Raw genomic sequence first — 25234 nt, 5'->3', positions numbered from 1 at the left:
TTCAAAACTTTATCTGTATATTATTCAACTACCGAGCCAGTGTTGTGAAATTTCATACTAAAAATATCAGCCAAATCAGTTCTAATTAATGTCAAACACAAATCCCCTCACAAAGGCCTAATCGTAAATGGAATTCTGAATAGCGTGGGCCCCATCCTGAAGCCCTGACTCAGTTTATAACTCAAATCCTTCTTCAGACAAATCTTTGTGGGCATAAGAACTGAGTCAAAAGGATCTAGCCCTAGGGCAATCAATAATGCACAAATATTAAAAATTATAAACTACCTGAAAGAAAATCAAATCTAGCATTCAGGGTATGAAACAGACATTATGCACTAAGAATATTACCAACATGACTACTGTGAGGCCGTTTTAAAATAACGATGCTTTCTTATGCTACTATTTTTCTTGCTAATATCACTAGCGGTTGCACTTGTTGGGGTTTTAGCTTCTTTAAAGTACAGAAAAAATATGTTCATTCACTTAAGAATAAATATTAATACATTCACATGTCATTGCATTATCACCACATACAGTATGCTGAGTGTTAAAATACAGTTCTTGAGGGAACTACTAGCTATTGATTTTAACATTATGAAACAGTTCATAATGTGATGAATAAGAGGTCAGTAATTATAGGGAACAGTATTGGTCCAGACAAGAAATATATCCGCCTGAATACTTATTTTATGACATATTTGTGGATTGGGATGATAGATATACAGGGGATCTTCTTTCATAGTGCACCAGCTATATCAACTTGTAAAACTGCTATCGATATTCTTCATGTACCTTTACTAAAGATGTGTCACTACTCCTCAACATGTTTTCATGTTTTTCTCTGACTAGATTTTTTTTAATACAACGGCTGCATCCCTAAAAGATTTTTTAAAAATACACTGCACGTATCCATCATAACGATCCATAAACCTTTTATTAAGCGCTTGCCTACCTTTGGTATGGCTGGTTCTTAGAATCCATTTTGAATAATCCAGTGACGGTGCTGGAACTTTGCACCAGGCATGGAGAAAAGCAGTGGACAAATGGATTACCAGTTACTTGACTCCATTTTTCACTATCGTTTCACTTCTAAAAACTTCATCTCAAGAAGGAAAGAAGCGAAATAGCTGGGTCTGACAAAGGGCTAATTTTGTAATAACACAATTCATATTTCTTTTTTAAATTTGAAGGCATGCATGCACAGTGATTGAAATAATTTCCTGCTGCGACTTGATTTTGTTGAATGTAATTTTACACTAGAGCATGTGGCTATTATATATTCAGTTAATACATATTGTAAAAAATGATAATTAGGAAATAGAGGAAATAATCTTCAGAAATATAAACATAACAGTCATCATATGGATATATTTAAACAGAACAGGACTGTTTAAATATAAAGTATTAAAAATAATTCAGATCCTCAAGATGGTTATATGAAATTATATAACAGGTGTGTCATATGAATTTATATGTAGTTAGCCATAACTGTACAGTTTTTCCATCCTAAAAATATTTTGACTTTAAAAAAATCTAGAGACCTAAGATGATTTTATTACCATTATTATAATTTTTTTGTTAATTTTCTGAATAATACTGAATTTTCCTTAAGTGAAAGAAATATGAAGTAAGAAGTTGTACTTTTTCTTTCTCTCTCTTGTGCAATGTACAGCATCAGACTATACAGTTGTTTACTTAGGTTCATTCATTAGTAAGGTAAAAAAAAACCAAGACATTGTAATGAAATATTAAACATGTTCATGTAACTTCAAATGATGAAACCTCCCTACATGAGAAAATATTACAATTCACTTGATTTTTTACTGTAATGCCAGTTTACAGTATGTCAAAAACTTCTTAGCCTCTGCCTTTCTAATCGTACCACTACAGCTTGTGGTTTTCATAGTGAATAGCTTGCTCTTGCCTTTCCCCATTTCACATTAAACTTACAGCAAACTATTATTGGTGTGTGTGTGGGGGGGTGTCTAAATGATGTTAAAGCATTTAAATCCTCAAGCTGCAGACTCAGGCTGAGTTACTCACCAAAATGAAGTGCACATATTTCCAATGACAATCCCTAATACATATTTTAATGTAGCACACTTGTCCAGATGATAAGCCACACATATAAAAACATCTCCATACGAAATCACTTTTAAAGCAAATTGTTAGTTTAAATCTTTTAAAGATTTGCCCATTGTTAGGCTGCCCTAGCCATTCGGATGTCACCAGTAATAGTCAGCTAGATAAACAAAACTCTGATCAGAATCATAATGCATATGGGACAGCAAATAGAGCAAGCTGAGTTCCAGTCTTCAGGCTTCAAAGAAACGTGTCCTTCAATTGCAATCTAACTCCTGAAAATAACATACCATTTCTAATACTAAAGATTTTCAGCTAAAACCCTCTACATCATCTGAACAAATAAATCTGACTGGTAGAAGTACTGACCTGCTGAGCTGCTCTCAAAGCCCGCACTTCAAATGCAAAGCTCAGCCAGACTTTCCGAACAATTTCCTTCTGCACAGTTATAGTGAGTGTGGTCCCTCTATTTGTCTTCTGATTCCAAGGGTGGACAGATGGCCGGGAGCCCTGAGCCCTACTGGAATGAGGCAAAGCTTTGCTTTTTTTTTTTTTTTTTTCTTTTTTTCTTTCCCCCCCCTCCCTCTCCTCTCCCCTGGCTTAGCCCCTGGCAGATAAGCCAGAGTCAGGCACAGTGAGCTCACCACACCCCTCCACCAATCATTTCAATTAGTGCCACATGAGAGGAGCTTCTGCCCAAAATCTGCTTAAGAAAGGGCCAGAGGGCAGGGCAATCTCCTTTGCTCAACAATGACCAGAAGCTGCTATAAATATCCAAACAAAAGCACTGTCAAGGCCAGGAATGTCACATTCTAATGTGATAAAATTGTAAAGACTCTCTCAGTGTACAGCACGAGTACAGAGAAATAAATGAACAGAGATTAAAAACAAAACCCACCAAAGCATAGGACATATCAACATGCTATCGAAGTTATACATTTCTAGTTATAGATTGCTATGCCTCCATTAGTTTTCTTGTGTAGGTACTATACAACTCGCATCATCTGTGGCCCCGTCTTCCACAGTTACAGTTGGTATTGTCATGTCAAAAATGACAGGTTTTCCAGAGCTTGAACATATTAATAAGAGAGTCACCTACATAAAGTTATTACTGCGCTAATAAACTACATACACTGCTGTATGTTTGTTCTCAGGATTCAGGGCCTGAGTCTCATCCCACTTACACCAGTATAACTCCACTAGTGACCAAATGTCCCGGTTTTATAGGGACAGTCCTGATTTTTGGGTCTTTTTCTTATATAGGCTCCTCTTACCCCCCACCCCTGTTCCGATTTTTCACACTTGCTGTCTGGTCACCCTAAACTCCACTGACTTCACTGCCACACTAGAGCTACATCAAGATCAGATTCTGGCCTTAGGTTTTTAACTATATTGCTGGATAACTGGATTTAAAACCAAATTACAGATTACAAAAAGGGATATAGCAAAGTGGCTCACTATACAGTGACCAGACCTAAAGCACGTACGTTACTTTGCAAACATCCAGTTCCCATTGTGGCTGATGACAGCTGCTTGCAACAAGTTGCTGGGCAATGCTTGCTGTGCTGAGGGGAGGGGAGGAAAAGGGAGTGGTTTCAATTGCATTCTACAACTTGTAAACCCAGCAGTGCCTGAAGGATAGCAATTTCCAGCCTGTTGATGGTAGGATGACAATAGCTAGGTTAATCTGAGGGGAAGTGTGTAGTAACAATTCCCTATTTCCTACCACAGATACTCCTAAATGTGAAAAATGTTTAAAGGGTGATCAGGTGGCTGATCTATTTATCTCTCTCTCCATCTATCACGTCAGTGTATTCATACATCTGTGCACAGTATGTAATTCTATAATTTACACACTAACATAAAGCCCTGGCATGATACTAAAGCAGGGATACAAACCATTTGAAAAGATTCCTGCATTGCTGTGATAAACTACTGTGCACCAAATTTCTGTTGGAAGCAAATGGAAAACATTTTATTCCCAGGTACTACATTGCACATAGTTGCATGTACTTCCACAATGAAAAGTGCTTCTTTTTATTAAAATGCTCAATATGTGGGTCTGAGATGGTTTACTTGTTATCGTTATCATCCAAGATGGATGTCTTAGGTTTTTGTTTTTTTTTAAATAGATTCAAAGGGCTTGTCTAAACGGTGGCAGTAGTGCACTCTGCGGGGGTATGATTTCTAAAGTGTGTTGCACATTAATTGGTCCATGAAGACCCTGCTGGTGTGCTTTAACATAGTGTCATTTGAAACATCTATGTTAAACTCATTAGGGAACCCTTAGTACGCACCAGCAAGGGTCTCGTGCATTTCTCCACCATGCAGACAAGCCATAAGAAATTGGGGGTAGTCCACTGAGCACAGTCAAAGGCGCCGATTCTGTGGGTGCTCTGGGGCTGGAGTGAGGGTGAGGCCTGGGGAAGGGGGCAGATCAGGGGCAGGAAGAGGCAGAGTGGGGGTGGGAGGGCCTTGGGTAGAGCACGGGTGGAACATCCTTCGGGAAAAATAGAAGTCAGAGCCTATGAGCATAGTGATGGATGAACTTTTAGGTTTGATTCAAGAAATACATCTAAAAAGCTTGAGATTTAGATAAATCTTATACAAAATCCTTTGATAAACGGGGAGGAATTGGTAGTGAATCTGAGAGTGAAAGGCAATTTGGGTGACAGTGACCATGAAATGATAGATTTCACGATTCTAAGGAAAGGAAAGGAGTGAGAGCAAAGAATAAGAACAATGTACTTCAAAAAAGCAGACTTGACAAACTCAGAGAACTGGTAGGGAAGGTCCTCTGGGAAGAAAGTCTAAGGAATAAAGAAGTTCAGGAGAGTTGCCAGTTCCTCACAGAGACAATATTAAAAGGCACAACTACAAAGTATTCCAAACGTAAAGGAAAGACAGGAAGAATAGTAAGAGGCCAATATGGCTCCATCAGGAGCTCTTTAATTACCTGAAAATCAAAAAGGAATCCTACAAAAAGTGGAAACATGATCAAATTGATAAGGAGTACAAAAGATCAGCACAAGTATGTAGGGACAAAATCGGAAAGGCTAAGGCACCGTGAGTTACACCTAGCAAGGGACATAAAAGGCAATAAGAAGAGGTTCTTTAAATACATTAGGAGGAAGAGACAGACAAAGGAAAGCATAGGTCCTCTACTAAGAGGGGAAGGAGAGTTAATAACTAATGATATCAAGAAAGCTAAGATGCTTAATGCCTATTTTGCTTCAGTCTTCACTAAACAAATGTTAATGATGACCAGATATTCAACATAATTAATATTAACAATTGGGGGAAGGAATGCAAGCCAAAATAGGGAAAGAACAGGTTAAAGAATATTTAGATAAATTAGATGCATTCAAGGTGGCAGACCCTGATTAAATTCATCCTATGGTACTTAAGGAACTAACTGAAGCAATCTCAGAGCCATTAGCAATTATCTTTGAGAACTCCCGGAGGACGGGAGAGGTCCCAGAAGACTGGAAAAGGGCAAACATAGTACCTATCTTTAATAGGTACTTTATCTTTTAATACCTGGAAAGATACTGAAGCAAATTATTAAACAATCAATTTGTAAGCACCTGGAGGATAATAGGGTTATAAAGAAGAATCAGCATGGATTTGTCAAGAACAAATCATGCCAATCCAGCTTAATTTCCTTTTTTTAATAGGGTTACTGACCTAGTGGATAGAAGGAAGCAGTAGACATGATATACCTTGATTTTAGGAAGGCTTTGACACAATTCCGCATGAGCAAATTAGGGAAATGTGGTCTAGATTAAATTATTATGAAGTGGGTGCACAACTGGTTGAAAGACTGCACTCAGAGTAGTTATCAATGATTTGCTGTCAAATCTAGTGGGTTCCCGCATGGTCAGTGTTGGGTCCAGTACTATTTAATATTTTCACTAATGACTTGGATAATGGAGTAGAGATTATGCTTGTAAACTTTGCAGATGACACCAAGCTGGGAAGGGCTGCAAGTACTTTGGAGGACAGTTTTAAAATTCAAAATGACCTTGACAAATTGGAGAACTGGTCTGAATTCAATAAAGACAAGTGCAAAGTAATTCCCTTGGGAAGGAAAAACCAAATGCATAACTACAAAATGGGGAATAACTATCTAGGTAGTAGTACTGCTGAAAAGGATCTGAGGGTGATAGTGGACCAGAAACAGAGTATAATTGGTTGATGTGATGCAGCTGCCAAAAAGGCTAATATGATTCTGGGGTGTATTAACAGTAGTGTTGTATATAATAAGACACAGGAGGTAACTGTTCTATTTGTTGCTGGTGAAGTACCGTGTCCAATTCTAGGCACCGCACTTTAGGAAAGATGTAGACAAAGAGTCCAGAGGACAGCATCAAAAATGACCCATGAGGAAAGGTTAAAAACTGGGCATGTTTAGTTTTTAGAAAAGACGACTGAGAGGGACCCGACAACAGTCTTCCAATATGTTAAGGGCTGTTATATAAAGAGGATGGTGATCCATTGCTCTACATGTCCACTGGAGGTAGGACAAGAAGTAACGGGCTTAACCTTCAGCAAGGGAGATTTAGGTTAGATATAAGGAAACACATTTCTAACTCAAAGGGTAGTTAAACTCTGGAATAGGCTTCCAAGGGAGGTCATGGAGTCCCCTTCATTGGGAGCTTTTTAAAACAAGTTGGACAAACATCTGTCAGGGATGGGCTAGGTTTACTTGGCCCTGCCACAGTACAGGGGGCTGGACTTGACATCTTGAGATCCCTTCCAGCCCTATATTTCTATGAGAAAATCATGGGACAATCCTGTAAGGACAGAGCTGCTTGCCAGATTTCCAGTTTTTGCAGGGTCAGAAAACCGTTGTTATTTGTTTAATGAAGGCTCACGCAAAAGCATAACAATAAAAACAGTGCAATGAAAGTATCTTTGGGCCAAGTCTTAAAGTCCTTATCCAGGCAAAACTCTTGTCGAGTTACTAAGAACCGAACAAAAGCTTCGTACAAGTAAAAACCTTTAACCCAGTGGTAACTGGTGAACAATTTTAAATAACGAGTTTACATGGGAAAACAATGATCTATCTAGAGCGCTGCACTGTTTTGAACACTACTAACTTGTTAAGAGGACAGCAAGAAGTCCAATATAAATATTAATCTAACAGAGTGAAATAGACTGAGACAACAGTGACATGCATGGCATAAAACTTTAGATAGACAGATGGAACAAAGACATGACAATTAAAAAAGGTCACTAATTTTTTTTCCAACTTCCAAAGCAGGTTTCTTCTCAAACTGATTGTCAGTAACAGTTTTGTTTAGACCTTACTGTTTTACAAACTGCTTCTCCCATCCATTTTTACAAACCGTGGATAAAAGTGATGGAGGAATCTTTCTACATCCTTCAAAGGATGCTAAAAATACACAGTGAGGAAAACTGCACCTATGGAAATGTGCACCAGCATGGTACAAGTACTCTTTTAGTAAGCTTGAACGTACTCAAGACAGAGTGCTTTATAGACCCAACTGCAGGACATGTAGATGAATCTGACAAAGACATCATGGACATAAATCATATACTCATCAGAAATATCCCAAAAAGGAGCTTTATATAGGAAAGTTACTGTTCAGTGTGCTGTGCATCTACACTTTAAAAATGTTGATAAAAATCTGCTGCCAATAGAGTAACGGTTGGGTTTCCTGTTTTACATATAATTATTGCTATTATTCCCTGAGAGCTCCTCTGTTTAACTCATGACCCTGATTGCAACTTGGAATAGATGTATTAGAATTCAAAGTTTGACATAATGAGCTTTGAGAGGAAACAACTCTATATATGGAAAGCTATCCTTAAGCATCAGTTGAAGTTTTCTCTTAAACACTGTTTTATTTGATAAGCGAAAAGTGACACCACCACCAAATCATGTAGTATTAATGCTCTTTTCTTTCACACGTCCCTGATCTTGGAAAAAAATGGATTATGCTATTTCTTTGTCTGAATAAAATGTTGCAGTTCCGGAGATAAAGACGTATTCAGTTGAGCAATTAAATAGCTAAATAAATGAATCAGCAGAGCAGAAGTGGCAGATTTAATTACTGCTTAGAGCTAGGAAGAGGAACTAATTATGGGGTTCATGAACCACATGCCACCCTTTGCTTTAACCACGTGCTTTGATTCTTTTGGATCAAGCTCAGCAAATACAGCAGCAACATGCTCCAGAATAAAAACTATTCAAACTTTGAAAATGAAGTCTAATCTTTGTCTAAAGCACAAGCATATTCAGTACTCTGTTTTAATGGCCTATGTTCAGTTGAATAGATAAATCAGTAGACAGTTTGAGCAAGCTTCTGTTGAATGGATAGAGCTTTAAAAAGCATAGTTCTCCAAAAACCAAGGATAATCAAGTTCACTGGATATGAACAGCATGAAGGTTGCAACACAAAACCGCACATGCATGGCAATTAAGGCATAAAGCATATTGATGCATTAAGTAAGCAATTAAAGGCCCTGTTCAGTAGAAAGTGACCATAGTTTGGAAATTGCAAAAGCCCTGGGAGGTTGTTGGTCCTAGTTCTAGAGAAGGCACCTATTCTATAGGTCTTTTTGCCATGACAAGCCATAAGACAATTTTTTAAAAGTCACCTTTTTCTTGTGGTCTAATTGTATGATTATCTTTGCTCTTTTCTTGTAGTGCTGATGCAAATGGTAGTTAACCTGAGTGCTAAGCCCATTCTCCTGCAGGACTGCGTTTGAACAGGAAGGAGGACAGGCAGGCATGGCATTGGTTATCTTCAAGGCGTTCGATGCGCTAGGCCCAGATTATCTAGAAGACTACACCTAAAGTTTTGGGATGAGGACCAGGGTCAACAACTGCACTCCTTAGGCACAATGGAACTTTATCAGGCTAAAGCTTTTCTGTGCAGGAGACAGGGCTTTCTTGGGAGTCGATCTATGACTGTGGAACAAACTCACACAGAAACCAAGGACCATCAAAAACCTCATCACCTTTTGCTCCAAGGACAAGGGACACTACTTCAATTTCAATTTCAATTTCATAAGAGCTTAAAAGAGCAAAATACCTTCTGAGAAAAACGATTAGCCTCTAACTCCAAGGAGCAGAGTCAGGCCCAGAAGTTATTGTTGCCTGTTAGCGTTAAGGTAACAGCTGATTTTTCCTGACTGTAGAGAAGCATACAAGTTTGTCTCAATTATATTTGAATATTGGGTTAGCTTGTTTGTAAAGATCTACAAAAGAAGTGACTAACTGTGCTAGTGGGTGTATGAAGGTGTTGCTGGTTGACTGGTACGAAGAATAAATTACTGTGTTTTTGGTAAAAGGTCTAAATAATGTATTTATTCACTGCTAGCTACAGAGCTAAAAATAATTCAAAATCAGTCACCATTCTCTCCTTTCAGAGTTCAAAGGAGAGATGCTTTTTGCCATTAATATTCTATTTTCCTAATATTTCAAATACATAAATATTGTTAAGCTGGAGTTTGGGCGAAACCTTGTAAAGTTCATGGGTATAATGGATACCTTTTTTTGGTCAGAATAAATGTGAAGAGCAATTAAGCTCCTTTATGGAATAGACAGCTGAAAAAATAGGAGCCACAGTTCAAAACGCAGGTTCCCATGCAAGGCAGAAGTAGGTACTGAGAGATTTTCCTTGGAGTCTGAATGCAAATATGGGTGCTGGGTGCTGCTGGATGGAGCTATGTATGTGTGAAAGAAGCAACAGAAACACCACAGAAGATCACAGAAAAGGCAGCAAGGAAGCCTGACAGCCAGTCAGAAGAGCACTTGTAGTGTGGCCCTGAGAAAAAGCGAAGAGACAGAGCACTTTGGGTAGAGTGCTGGTTGGAAAGAGGTTTGGAACTGTGATAAAAGAAAGCTGTGTGATGTTTGATTCCTACTGTGTTTAGGGAAAGTGCACTTTGTGTACATTCTTTGTAAATAAACAGGATTTCATCAAAGATATATGACTCTATCATCAATTTCTCCTCTTAATGGAAATAACCTGCAAGACCCCAAATATTGGCTAACTGCTTGGGTCAAAAGGGGGAAAATATTGTAGTTTTTATGTATTATATAGATATGAAAAGTAGCTACATAAAAATGAGGAACAGTTGCAGGAAAAATATTGTTAGCTTTCAGAAAGATTAAAAAGCTCCAGTGAAGGTTTAGAAAACAAAATGCTGATCACGTTCATCTGTATTTTGAAACAAAAAAATTAGCATAGCTCACACAAAATGTAGACCAAGGACACTAGCTGCATTTCTGAATATGAATAATAGCACAATACTATTCATCATTGAAGACTATTACAGTTACGTATACGTATGCCTTTTATAGTCTAGCTTCCATAAAGCAAAACGTTTTTCTCCTCAACCAGTTCTCCTGCTGGAAAGATAGAGTTTAACATAACTTTGGATCTTCTGTATTCCTAAAACTTCAGCAAATATTGTCTTCAGCAGTTGCAGCAACTCTGACAAGGGCCATGTGGCTTTTAAAAAACCCTAAGCATACGAAAGAAATCCCTCTCAAGTCAATTTTAATTCCTTCACCAGAGAAATCAATATAATCTCATTCTCAGGAAAAGAAGATATCTTGCCTAAAATGATCACATCTTTTAATATGCTGTATACATTCTGCTCTTTAATTCCAATATGGGAGAGTAGGAATGTAAGGAAATTCTTGACGCAAAGGCTGGTGGTAGACAGTTCAATATGCTGGTGCAATGAGAGAGCTATCATTGGGCCACTGCACTAATGTGTGATCAGGAAGCTACTGAAGAACTGCAGAGTTAATAAATCTAAAAATAGGAAAAGCTTTGAAGTTTATATTGGCAGTTTCTCCTTGTACAGTACCATCAAAACACACATTGTATTGATGTCAGCAGGCAATACATGAATTTAGGTAAATATTGGAGTTTCAAGTCAGAGCTATCAAAAACCTTATAAAGCTACTTTTCTTGGAGCATTCTTTGACAAATCAGAGAACACATTGGGCCAGATTCACTGGCATAGGTGCAGCCACAGGAAAAAACTGACAGTAGGAGACCAGGAAAGAGAATTCTGTTCAACATGAGATAGACAAAATCAGGAAAAGGATACCCAGCCAAGTCTGGCCCTAGGTGAATTTTTATCCCCAATCCCATAGCATATTTTATTCCATTCCTTTAAAAATGTTTTGAACATTATAGAGAGGAAAAATACTCCAGTGATTAGCCAATAGACTGGGGTTCAACTCCCTACTGTACCACAGACTTCCTGAGCAACCTGGGGCAAGCCCCCGTCTTTCTATGCCTTGGATAATAGTACTTCCCTACCTCCCAGGGGTGACGTGAGGGTAAATATATTAAAGACTGTGAGGTGCTCATACACTCTGGAGCACATAACAACCTGAGACTTGGAGAATTTTTCCCTTCTTTGAAGGGATAGGTCCACAGAGCCTCAGTGTGGGTTGCCATTCATCTGTAGCTGTAGAGGGCAGAATTAAAGCTGATTGGATGGCTGATGAGGGACTAGCCTCCAACCCCTCAGTTACAAGATGCTTCAAAGCTAGCTCCTCTGACCATGAAACAAAAAAAGAATCTCTTATGCTGCATCAGCACCTTGGAAAAAACAGTCAGCGAGAAACATTATAATCCACAAGAAAGGTTTTAACTCCTGCAGAGCAGAGAACTTCACCATAATGAAAGAGATCTCCCTTGTATTCTCAGGGAGGGCTGGATCTGGGATCCTATTCCTTTAAGGATGGGGAAGTTTTCAGGTACGCAACCACAAATCTTCAGTGTGGGATTTTCTCAGAAATGACAAAAATCCTAGGGAGGGAACAAATTAACATCACTGAGAGAAAGGATTCCCTTATGCTAAGGAATTGCCACAGCATGCAGGACCCACCTACCAAAGACTGAATCGGCTGAAGACTATCTACCTTGTAAAACTTGGTAAATGTATGCAGGGATGACCAAGTTGCAGCTTTACAGATTTCTTTCTGAGGGACCTTCCCTTTTTCAGTGCACGATGCCACTGCTGCTTGGGCTGAGTGAGCTCTTGCACCCAATGGAGGATTAAGTCCTTTTGTTCTATATGCCTCAGCAATGTTCCAGCATATTCACTGTGAGACTGATGATTGAAGGTGCCTTAGAACATCTTTTCCTTCACTGAAATAACCCCAGCAAGGCTATTCTTTTTCTTAAGCTCTCAGCTCCTTTCAGATAAATCTCGAAGGCTTGCCTTAGTCCAACAAATGCCACAGTGTCTCCTTTGGGTGAGAAGAATGTGGACAAAAAGAAGGCAATGATGTCTCTTGTTGTCAATGAAAAAAAAATCAAATTTAGTTTTGGAATAAAGCTAGGATCCATTTCTGAAACGACAGTACATTTGTGGAAGACGCAGCAGGATGTGTGAGTTGATGGAGTTCCCAACCCAGATACCCTTCTTGCTGAGGTGACAGTGATCAAAAAGGTCATTTTGATAGGTAGTACAATGAATCTAATTCCATAGATTCAAAGGGCGCCTGCATTAAGGCATTGAGCACAATGTTCAAATCCAAAGATGGAGCTCAATGCACCTCAGGAAGACACTATAACTGAACTGCTGAAATGAAGCAATGTAAGTCCTTTTGGTGGGAAATGGAAGACTTTTCTGGATACACTCAAAATTACTGGCAGTGAAGAAACATGCATTTTTCAGGTATTCCCTTGCACCCTGAGATCAAAGTCATCTTGTAAAAATTCCAAAATATGGGACACTCTGCACCAAACTTTGAATTTAAACCAAATCCTTCAGTAAGACCTGTTGATTTTCTCCTAGAAAACAGAGTTGTCACAAAACTAGCAGAGTAACAGTTTTTGTTTTAGAAATCTCCTTTCATATGCCAAAATGGAAGGATTATATACAGGTAGGATTATTAGCATATAGAGTAGCCTGGGCTGAATATTCAGTTTTATTGTACACCTCCACCCAGATAAAACGCCGTCCTTGGGAGCCAAAAAATCTTACTGCGTGATAGGTGAAACCACGTTATATCGAACTTGCTTTGATCCACCGGAGCACGCAGCCTCCCCACCCCCGGAGCACTGCTTTACTGCATTATATCTGAATTCGTGTTATATCAGGTCACATTATATCAGCGTAGAGGTGTATTAACCCAGTGCTTAATTTGTGCCAGGGCTTGCTACAGTTGAGCCATTGAGAAATGGCTGACTACATGACAGCTGGGAGATTTCCAATAGATCCAACTTTCCCCAACTTATTTTGTAACCAGATATTACTCTGAATTGTTGAATTAGTGATGGGAGGGCTGTGGATTCTAGTTTGGATATATATAAAAAGGCATCATCAGCATATAACATCAATTTATCGTCCATGGAGCCAAGCTGTATACCTTGGATATCTGGATGGAGCTCAGATAGCTATTTCCGAGGCCTCAGGATCCAAATAAAAAAGTAATGGAGACTGTGTGCATCCTCGCCTAGTACCCTGGAAGAGACTGAAGGTATCTGAGGTCACATTGTTGATCATGATGTGAGAGGTTGGATGAGAACATAATAGTTGGATACAGGAACTAAATATAGGTCCAAATCCAAATTTCTGTAGGGTGTAAAACATGTATCGCCAGCCCACTCAAAGCCATTTCTAAGATTACCACTCTGTACGGCTAAATTTAGTGCCTTGCACGGCTGCTATTCTGACACCTTTCTAAGATTAATATGGCTTGTGGTTTGGGATCATCACTGTTAGATCTTTTTATATTTATGCTGCAAGACTTTTGGGGTTAAATGATAGACTATTATTAATTTGTCCGACATCTGGTGTATTTTATTGCTTAAATTTAAATACAGTAAACTAAGCCTAACTGATTAGACATCAGAAACAGAAGAAAATCAAGGAAAGGAGAGGAGGAGAAAAAAGGAGATATAGCAGTTTTAGAGTGTTTTCACAGGTTTGGCATTCTGCAAATTCTAAGTTTTCACTTAACATATTAAGAGACTATCTTTTTCACTTTCAGTTTACAGCTCCAATACCAGATCCAGTCCCTCAATATAGCCCTTTGTGTAGCTCCAATAGCACAAAAGGATTGCAAAGCTACACTACCCTTGCAGATAAGGATTCAGTGTAAGGGAATCTCTTGCTGGTGTGGACACTCCCAGACCACTGCAAGAATGGACAGAACTGATCTTGGGCATCTCCGAGTTCTATTCCTTCTCACAAAACATTCTCAAAGGATGATTTTGCGTGATTCCTGATTCAGATGTAGAGGGCCAACTGGAAGGTTTAGTGAGAAAATAGGACACTTCCCAGGGGTACCCAGGGTTGTGAGACACCTTGCTACCACCTGCCCTTAGCATGAGGGGAGCCTTGTCTGCATCTGACAGAGGTCAGCTCACTTTCTCTCCCAGCCATTGGCAACACAAGCCCTTCTCTCTCAGCCCATGAGGTCACTTCTGTCCCTCATGCAGGCTAGCGATAGGCACATTCCAACCCGAGTCCTCCAAACATCTCCCTGCAGAATCCAGCCACTTATTCATGGGACACTCTCAGAATTATCTGGCCTGCTGTCCTCAAAGGAACAGTACACTATAGTTTGCTAGTTACACTTGAGAACATAGAGCTGTGTAACACACAGCACTTAGATTTGTTTATAGAGAACACAACTATAAGCTTATTGAACAAAAAATAGAGATTAATACAATAGCAAACAGAACTATTAAAAACAAAAGTTTTCCATATAAAATAAATTCATGACATGTATTCTACAGCCTAAACTCAACTAACAAGATCCCCTCTTGCCCTATAAGGTACTGCTTACCCAAAGTCCTTCTCACAGCATATTTCAACCAAGATGGCTGAGATCCTCCTTTCATGGGATCAAATCTGATGGCAACTTGTTTCCCCTTGATGAAGGATGCCAAGACATCTTCCTGCACCTCCAGATATACTAGTCCAGTCCTTTGTTCTTCACCTGTAAAACAGGGTCCTCTGCCCCCGCTGTTCACCTCTTCCTGTTAATTTTCCTTCTGATGTCCCCCGCAATCTCTTCATTATCATTTCACTCGGTATGCAAATCCATTGTAAAACACACAGTACACAATGGTCAGCCAGGGAGATAAGTATCTCCCACCTTCAGTCTGGTGGAACCTGATGTAAGGCATACTACCTCTGGGTCACCTCTCTTTGACTACAAGGCCTTAGGAACATAGTTACCTCTCTCTTTATATGTATATATCGCCCGCCACAAATCCCTTCTTAAATATTATCTATTTCACAAAGATTATGATGATCAGCATGATCTGTTTCCAGTAGAAACCTTACATGGCACTCTTCGGTGAACTAGAATGTAAATACCAGACTCACGGGAACGTTGTAACCCTCTGCCAATTGGTCACTGGAAGTATAGAATGTTGTGCTTTCAGTATGCTGATGACATCCAACTCTATGTCTATCTCATCCAACGCAGCTACTACCATCAAACGCCTCCCCCCCGTGTCTTGCTGCGATGAGCTAAGTTAATTGAAGCTCAATCTAGGCAAAATGAAAGTGATGCTGGATGGCTTGGGTAACAACCAGAAGATATGGTGAAGACTATCTTTGCCCCTGTGACTGAAAGTGTGTGTCCAACTTTTGTTACTTGTGTTTGCAATCTACACATCTGGTTAGCTTCTATTAGTTGAACAGTCGCATAAGCCTCTTTGGACCCATGCATTTAACCTTCAACAAAGCAACTTCAATCACGATGAAGCATGGAAAGCCAAATGGAATTCACAAGAAGTCACAAACACGTTGTGAAAGACCTGTTACAGAAGACCCCTGGCCTCGACATCCCACAAAGCTCATGGGCAACCTTAACCTGCATCTTCACAAACCATGGCAAATGTGGATACTTGCTGCACAAATGGAAAATTAAAGATTCTCCAGTGTGCGACTGTGGTCGCCCAGAACAGACCATGGAACATATAACAACTCAATACTCGATTCACAATCATACGAAGAAGAAGAGTAGAACAGCAAAGGCCAGGATGGTCTTCTTTCCATCTGTGTCTGGCTAGCAAGTTGCAACCAATCCCCCTGTTCCCTGCCCTCTGACTGCCCCGACACTAATCCACCCCCCCAACTCCCCTGCCCTCTTCCAACACCCGCTCCCTGCTCCCTTATCGCGCTGCCTGGAGGTGGGGGCTGAGCTGGGCTGGGGCTGGAACTGGCCCCAGCTCACCTGGTGAACAGCTGATAAGCTGGGAGGAGGAGAAGCTGGAGGAGCTTCTGAAGAGGAGGCAGAGGCGGAGTGAGGTGAGCTGGGGCCGGGGGAAGAGTAGAGAACTGCTAGAGCTTTTGTTAAATTTAAAAGCCCTTTTGGAACTAGTTGTTCCTCCAGGAACAACCGGTTCTAAAGGGGCTTCTAAATTTAAGAACCAGTTCTCGCGAACCGGTGCGAACCGGCTGCAGCTCACCACTGTGCCTGTGTCCAAGATTGGCACCAGCTGCCTCTTGATTTCCAAGTGGAGTTTAAGATTTTGGTTTTGTTCTATAAAGACCTAAATGGCCTATATGCATCTATGTAAGAGACTCCATTCTCCTTATGGTACACTTCTGCAGCTGAACTAGAGGAAGCACACTAGCTGGAACCCTCTCAGTTTAAAAGTGGAGGCTGCTTGCAGGGGGATTCTCGGTGAGGGACCTTCACCTTTGGGACTCATTTCCCCTGACAGTAATCTGAAATAGCCAGAATCTGTTGACTTTTAGGGCACTCTACAAATGTTAGGGCACTCACATATGTTCCCTCCAGTTTTGGGGAATAGGACAGAACAGTGTTGGTTGGTCTGTTGGTGGGTGGAAGGGTGTTCCTTGGTTTTGTCTGTTTAGTCATTTCTAGATCTTGGGGTTAGCAATGTTACTAGATTTGTAATGTATGAGAATTGTATTTTTACCTTGTTGAGAGTGGGTCTAGACCCTTGGATAGACACTTGCTTTTTGTACAAATAAAAATGTAAGGTGTTTATCCCGGGCTCCATGAGTTCTGTACCACTGGACTCACGGTAACAAAGGCACCTAGCTGTTCAGACAGAGGGAATCAAAAATAGCCCCAATACATTGTACAAAACCTCTCTAAAACATGCGTGCAAAATGATTTGTGTAGTGAAAGGTTTTAACAACACTTGTTAGGGTGATTTATCTGTATAGCTCACTCATGGCTTCCCCATTAAAGCAGCCATCCCAACTACACGTTGACAGCACTTTTATACCATATCACAGCATCATATATTCCCTAGCTATATTTATATAATCACTTATTAATAATTAACCACCAAAATAAAAATGGAATGGAATAATCACAATGCAGCCACCTCTGGAAGAGAATGCAGCAGCTGTTTAACAGCACACACAACCACAAAGATTTAGGACACAAAACAACAAGGAGAAACCATTGCACTGCACATATGAGTTGGATTATTATCAGTCCAACAATTCAGTGTATGATGGAGGAAACAGAATTAAATTTCAAGTGTTGTTATAAACAGTAAGGAAAAACATTTGAAAAATTATTTACTTCTTTTTATAGACAATAGACAAACATGATGCAAAATTTGGTCCTTTCATACTACAAGATATGAACATCTCTCCTGAATCACTGTTTGCCAAGTGAAAATGAAAATGATGAACCCCCAATTAAAAAAGCTATCAGTTTAAAATTCATTCAAAGCTAACATATTTGTGAGGGTTTGAACATGTTCTAAAAATTGACAACACTGCTTTCTCTTTGACATACAGTACACTTAAAAGAAAACTACATAAACAGCATTAAAATGCCATTTAATTAACTTATGATGGCTAAAATGGTGACGAGAACAACAGAGATAATTTGTCATAATGATTTTCATTTAAAAACTGCTATTAGACTAATTGAATTTAGCAGAGACCAAAAGCACACATTTTCCCCTATTACTGCCTGTCAGCTAGTATTCTGGGGCCCAATGGGAGTTCTGAATGCGGAGTGCTTGCAGAATCTCACCCTACATCTGAAGCTCAAAGAAGAGAAGCGATTTAACTACACTGACTGCAATCCATCTATATTTTAACATGTAGCAAAACCAGAAGACTTTGCTCTGATTTTATCTTCTAACACCGTTATTTTCTAACAAATTTTATATTTGTAATAGCATTCCTTGCTCTGTATGAAAATAAGTAGCCTTTGCCTTGGATAATAAGGAACATTAATGTACATTCAAAACCAGGATAACCATTATTTTGTTTCTTCATTTTTCAAATATCTGAAGGGTTTTCTAAACACTGTTAAAACACACACAAAAATCCCACTGGCCCCAAATGGAATAGCCATGTTTGAGTTCAGACTCAAAATTCTCCTACATTTATAAAATGTTCAAGCTGTACTCCGATCTTGCTTTCAGGTTTTTATTTTATTCAAAATTTTTCTCAGATTAGTCTTGTAAGATGAACCACTTTGGAACTAGCAGCAAATTCTATAATAATCATTAAATATTAGTCCACTAACACATTCATCTAGTGTATTGGAATCGTGTAATATACCTTTAAATAGTTTGTGAGCCCTCTAGTGGTTCTGTGTTCTATGTACAGAAACCTGCCAGAGCAAAAGTGTATACCTGTAGCTAAGCCTTGCATGCATATAATTAGTAAACATGGTTATTTGCACCCCACCATGTGGTTCTTTCATCTTACATTTGTTGTGTAAAGAGCAAAAGATACAATAATCTGCATCCCTGAACGATAAAAGCTGCCATACAGTACATGTACATTGGTCTTCCGTAGCATCTTTCATATAAATATGAAAAAGTAGTTTTATAAACAAAAAACAACTTAAATCTAAGAACACCCCAGTGAAATAAAGTTTGCCAGAGATGTAGAGCCTTTGGCTGAATGTATGGAACGTGGAACTTGGAGGAACATAGTTGTGTGGAGTTCTTTTTTTAAGCTGATTTTTAACACCAGTAAAATTTTGTTCCCTGCCCAAATCCATCTGATTAGATCATTTCTAAGTTGCAAAGCTCCTGCCCATGGGAGAAATTTACATGAGAAAAATACGTTATATGGTTTTAAAAATTACTTACTAAGGATGATTATGAGTTGAAATTTGGCCAGGAGCACTGGGCTTACATGCCACTTTAATGCCATCTTTGAGAAAACAGAGAGTCAGGACCTTGGTTGACATCTCAGAAAAAAGACAGCACCTTCAGTAGCATTGTGGCCTTAATATTGTGGCTGTTCATTAATTCACTAGAGATGAATAACTGCCTGCAGCAGTTAGGAATAATAACAGGCCTCCCATCAAGTAGTCATATATGACTCAACTCTATTTAGCTTGGACGATCTGTGAAACTCACAGGACAAGATGACATACAATAATATGGCCATAATAAAATGCTTACAAGAGTAAAGCTAACAGTGATGGTGTAGTAGCCACTTGCCTGGTTTTGGTAGGGTATTTCTCATAGTAGCCGGCATACCAAACTGTTCACTAAATAACAACCTCGATTTTACAAACATCAGTCTTCCAAATGACCAGTTACACGAACCATTGTTCTCCAACAGGGAAAAAAATAAATCACACAAAAGAAGCGAAGTCAATGAAGAGCAAATTCCTTCAATGCACTGGATATTGCTTTGCCATGATGTGAAGGACAAGAAGAAAGCGATGCAGTGCACCATACTGCAATTTATGCACTATAACTATGGTAATTTTGAGATGTTCAATTTTATGAACTTTCTGATTTTACGCACTGCTCAATCCTCAGTTAATTTGTAAAACAGGGGTTCTGTTGTAAGTATGTCACCCATGTTTCTGTTCTTCCTCTTTCTACCCCATTCTCTTCTCTTTCCCAACCCTAATCTTTCCATCTTTTGTCCCATTGCATAATCCCCCCAGCACTCCCTCAATGTCTCTCCACCCCATTGCCACTCCAAACTCTTCCTGTTTCTCTTGATCTTTCTTTCTGAAATCTCCCCTATCCTTTCCAGCACCCCTGCCACTTCTTTTGTCACCCTGCCTATTCTTTCTCGATTTCTCACTAGTCCACCTCTCCTCCTCCATGGGGAAAGCATGTGTGGAGGAAAGCCTGTAACTCTTCCATTTTCAGCAGCTTGTGCAGGGTTCTTTTGAAAGCTGTTGTGTCTGCTGTTTCACAGGACTCCCAGGTTAGAGTATAGCAGTGCACTATACTGTAACACAGTACATCACATGACCAACATGAGCCAAAGATTAGCAATTCAAGCAGTGTGAAGAACCAATTTTTTGGTTCAGGAACAGAACCGAAAAATTATAAACAATAGTTTGGGGTCAAGCTGGAATGATTTTTTTCGATGAAATAAATGTTCAAAAATGTTTAATTTTGGGTTGACCAAAACATTGTGGTTGACCCAAAATGAAATGTTTTGTTTTGATTTTGAAGTTTGAAACATTTAATTGGGGGGTGTTTTTTTTTAAATAAAATTGAGAGAAATTACAAAATAAAATGTCTGTCCAAAACAAAAAGTCAAAATGTTTCAATTCAGAAATGCCAAAATGAACAGCTTTGACTTTTCTGAAAACTATTCCTTATTTATTTATTTGTTTATGACTGAAACAATTTGCTGAAATTGACATGAATTCACAAATTGTTTCAGTCAACCTACATCTGCATTTTTGCCCCTCCCCCAAAAAGATGTTATGTGAAAAACTTTGCCCTGCTGTATTAATTACAGTTCATAAAACTCCCCATATGTCCTAAAAGCTCTTTATGTGGGCCAGGAAAAAGGAAGCTTAATGTTATATCTGTAAATGTGGCACTTCTAACATTTTTCAAGAGGTTGGATTTTGAAAATAATATAAATTCTGTTTGGTCAAACTTCAGAAAAATTGTTTCCCCCCACCCCCCTCAACCCAGCCTTTTAAGTTATAAAAGTCACTGATCAGAACTAATTATACTGGCCAGGGCCTGAGGCATCTGAATACAATGATACCATAGATATAAAATCTCTCTTTTATGTAGACAGAGCCTTAGAATAAAATCAGAAATAAAAAGTATAATATCTATAGACAGCTCATGAGATTTTTCTCTTCGATATTCCTCCCTCAGATGTAAAGCCCTTAAATAGGCCAATATGTAGGCAATCTCTTATTTAACTAGAATTACAGCACTCACTTTGCTTGAAAACACCATAAATAGTCATAACTGCTTACGTACCAGTTTTTTCAGATCAGTAACTATAACTCCTGTATATGGATTACAATCCAGGTCTTTCAAAATGTCAAGTTACCTCCAGAAGAATGAATGGTAGGTTGTAATGGAAGAGGCATGCTCTTGGAATGGGAAATAATTCAGAATTATATGCATGCTGTAATACAGACAATCCGTTAGTACAGACAACATGACAAGCTGCTTCAACTTCTCTGTGTTTCCAGGCGAAGCTCCACAATGTCCCAGGACTGATTAACTTGAGTACAAATTGATGGCACTGATAACCTGTAAAGCTGATTTGCAAAAATGCCACCTTGGGCATTGCTAGACTTATTAAACCTTGTGTTAAGTGATTCAGTCCAACAAGAAGATTGCAGGATGACACTAACTTACATTAAGACAGACCCTTTTACTTATGCACTAGGTCCCAAATCCTCCGCCTAGCTTAGAGGCCAAGCAGACGCATTGAATATGCCCAAACACATATCCAGTGCAGCAGGAAGATTGGGGGCTCTGAGAGGAACTCCAAGCTATAAACGATTGTGCAGCCTTTCCATGGACCTCCTCCAACTTCAGTCCCCCCCGCCCATCCTTTCTGGCTGGATCTGCTCTGGGTCTGCTGCTGCGGGGAATGCCACAGCTACAAGGGTGTCATTTGTTCTAAATTAGTGTCATCATGCTTTGTAACAAATCATAATCTTCCACTAAGGGCAACACACACAATATCCTTGATAGATGTGACACCAATTAAAGAAGGATCTTTAAAATATGCCTCCCACCCCATAAAAATCTATGTACAAAGACGACATCATCAAACAATTCCCATTCAAATGAACCTGTCTTAGAAGATTCTGGTTTATAACAAATCTGAATCAGTTGCCTTTGTTCAGACTACAAAACTAGAGGAAGGGAAACAGGATCCTAAGTAAGATAATGTGACAAAATATATTTAAATTACAGCAATTATTGAAAGATCATTGGGCTCACCAGCACATTGCCACTTCTCTATGGCTTAAAATCAGTGGGAGTCTTTGCACTGACTTCAATGAGTTCTGGATGAGGCTGTATAAGCCTGTTCTTTGGAATTATGGGTCAAACTGTGCCCCTGTGATCCATGTGTGGAGGGTTGCTTTGTCACACAGATCTCTCCTCTCCTTCCTGGGCAAAAGGAAGGCTTTGCCACCTCTTTGGGACCAGTGGAAGGCTTTCTTTGGTCTGGTGGTGAAGGAGTGAGTGGACAAGAGGATATGTGCTTTGTTCCTCTACCAGTCCTGCAAGGAGCAGGATGGAAAAGTAATGTAGCCTGTCTGGGGCTTCCTTTTGACAGTGGGGTTCTCCATAACTCATGGAGTTACTCCAGATTTATAGGGGTGTAATTGTGAGCAGAACTTGGCTCATAATATCTAGTATTCTTTTTTTCAAGGATTTTTTAAAAAACAGATTCCTGAGACAATTATATTATGAATACTCCTTCCCAGTACAGTCATTAATTAAATTACATTTTAGATATAGAAGATGTGTTTAGAAGCAGTGTTTTGGGGCTGTGGAAAATAAAAGGATTCTCCATAACTAATCTTTATGGCAAAATATCACCTGCAGTTTTATTTTTTTATTTCCAAGTTATATTTCAAGTTACTCTTTCTTCCGCTTCTTATTATGCAAACTACATGCTGCAGATATAGCTTCTGTTTCAATAACATATCTGAGTTGGTTTGTAACGTCTATATATCCATCCAGATCCAACCATACTATTGCACTCGTAATAACACAGCCTATGTTGTTTGTCAAACAGCTGAGATAACATTAGTTGTTTAAAATTCTGGATCATCACAGGACTAATAATCTGGATGCTCAGAGCTTGTACTGCCCAAGGCTATTCTAGGCAGGCCCTATGGGTTTTACTTTCGGCAGAAGTTCCAAAAATTCAAGGAAACACAGACCCTACTCAGATAGTTAGGGGGAAAGTAATTAAACAATAACGACTGTATATATACACACATATATATAGACATCACACCTATAACAATTAGACCTGGCCAAGAAATGGTGTGGACCAGAGACTTGAACCTGGGTTTACTGCATTCCAGTTGAGTACTCTAACTACTGGCCTATTAGGTGTCTCTGTCTCCTCTCACACTTTCCCTACCTTTGTCCCCCTCCCCTTTTGACCAGAAATTCCATCCTGGACCCAAGAAGCCTTTCCAAGTAAAAATTAACCCTTTTGGGGAAAAACTTCAGTTTCAATGAATTGGCATTTTCGAACAAAAAACTCTTTAAATCAAAAATATCCTGTCCAGCTCTATGTACAGTATACATCAATTTTTTTTAATCAAGATAAGTCAATTTGCTCATATTACTTAACTTACTTCTCAACTCAATATTGAATCATTCGTGTTTTGCTACAGACTATAGAGAATTGTAATTCTTTAGTATTACACAAAGTAGTATTAAATAGTTCAGAATTCTTAGTTCATTTGGCATTGATTAGATGGCACGAACAAAATAAATTAACATATACTATACAAGTTCCTGGTACATTAGTGGTGATGAAAAATTAAAATAATGGTGTTTTGCTCTTAGATTAAGATCCAGTTCAGGCTGGTAACATCTGAAACTGGGTAGGCAGAACTGACACACAGAAGGTTTACTCATAGCCAAATGTACAGCAATGGGTAAAGATCACTCTGTATCTGACTCAGAAAAGGTAAGCTAAGCCTACAGGACAACATCTATTGTTTGGATGATGAAAACAATAGTCCTTTTCTTTCAGGAATGCAAGAACTAAACACATCACCACCTCCTAAATCAGAAGGGAAACAAAAGCATGGGATTGATGTGTAAAAGGAAAATAAAAGCTGCCTGCTTGGGTGATTCAGAAATACAGACCTGCACTGCCTAACATAAGAGAGAACAAGTGTCCTGAATGTATACACTGCTACTTCCAGCACTACCCACAGCCAAAAGAAAACAACATTTAAAGGGGAACAAAGATTATAGGGATGGAAAAAATGAGCTGGCCCCACATTGTGGAAGAGGTGAAAAACTGAAAGCATAGGCCAGATTTTCAAGAGAGTTTGGTAGTGACCACCACCAACATGCAAACTCAAGAAAACGTCTTCCCCTCTCTCTGTCCTTCTCTGAAATGATAAGAAGTGGGGTTCACCCAGAAATAAACGGCACAACCCCGGAGGGAAGAAGTAGCGCAACATTGGTTTTCATGTTCTATATGGTGTCAGTCACTGGCAGGAGGAGAGCTATGCAAAAACCATTCTGACCCATACAAAGAATGGGCTTGTCTCAGCTTGAAATTTTGTCTAGTTTTTATTTTATCTGAGCCAGTTCACCCATCCCTACTACAATGAGAACGTGGTCAATAACTGGAAATCAAGGAGGAGGAACCATGTACAAACAACAACTCTGTCCAAGGAAACATAGCTATGACATATGGGCATTTAAACAGCAGGAAAAATTGGTGGCAGTACTCAGAACTCGTTTCAGGCAGAAATATCTAAGTGCTAAAGTTGTTCCCTCCTCTCTGACATGTGCATAAAGATCTACTTTGGGTGCTGGGAGTGGAGACCAGGTTGGCATAGGCTCTACGTTTATTGCCCACATTCTGTATTAGCAGTCGTGCTAGTGCTCCATGCTTAAACAACCAAGTGCTCAGTACAGAGCTTGTTCAATCAGGCTTTGGACGGGAGTTCAGAAGTTGGCTCTGAGTCTGTACGTTCAGAAATGCATCCTGAATAACATTCATCCATCAGCATGGGGTTTTCTTTAATAGTGAAACTTGACATTTCACAACTCTATTTCACTGCTTTCCCTTAGGAAAGGAAACAGTAACACAGAAAAAAGATGTTTTTCCTGTAGCTGAAGGTGGTCATGTAGGAAAGAAACCAAAATCCAGGCATATAATATATGCTTGGCCTGTTCCCTGGCCTAAATTGCAGCCCCCTGTCATGCCTACTCTGAAT

General features: G+C 39.3%; 1 protein-coding gene across 17 annotated transcripts in view; it reads right to left on the bottom strand.

The window, feature by feature from the left end:
• Positions 1–25234, bottom strand: part of LOC120396454 (poly(rC)-binding protein 3-like) — a 585054-nt gene that overhangs the window by 198524 nt on the left and 361296 nt on the right. Inside the window, exon 1 of one of the 17 annotated variants that reach the window (XM_039521359.1) lies at positions 2452–2668. The exons of 15 other annotated variants lie outside the window; for them this stretch is intronic. The gene's annotated coding sequence lies outside the window, so the exon portion shown is untranslated. Of the gene's footprint in view, positions 1–2451; positions 2669–25234 lie in introns of those variants that run through there. One more of the 17 variants, XM_039521348.1, reaches the window with a different exon arrangement.

The sequence above is a fragment of the Mauremys reevesii genome, linkage group 2, assembly GCF_016161935.1.
Source record: "Mauremys reevesii isolate NIE-2019 linkage group 2, ASM1616193v1, whole genome shotgun sequence".
NCBI lineage: Eukaryota > Metazoa > Chordata > Testudines > Geoemydidae > Mauremys > Mauremys reevesii.
Note: the sequence above shows the minus strand (reverse complement) of the source record. Positions and strands in the feature narration are given on the sequence as shown.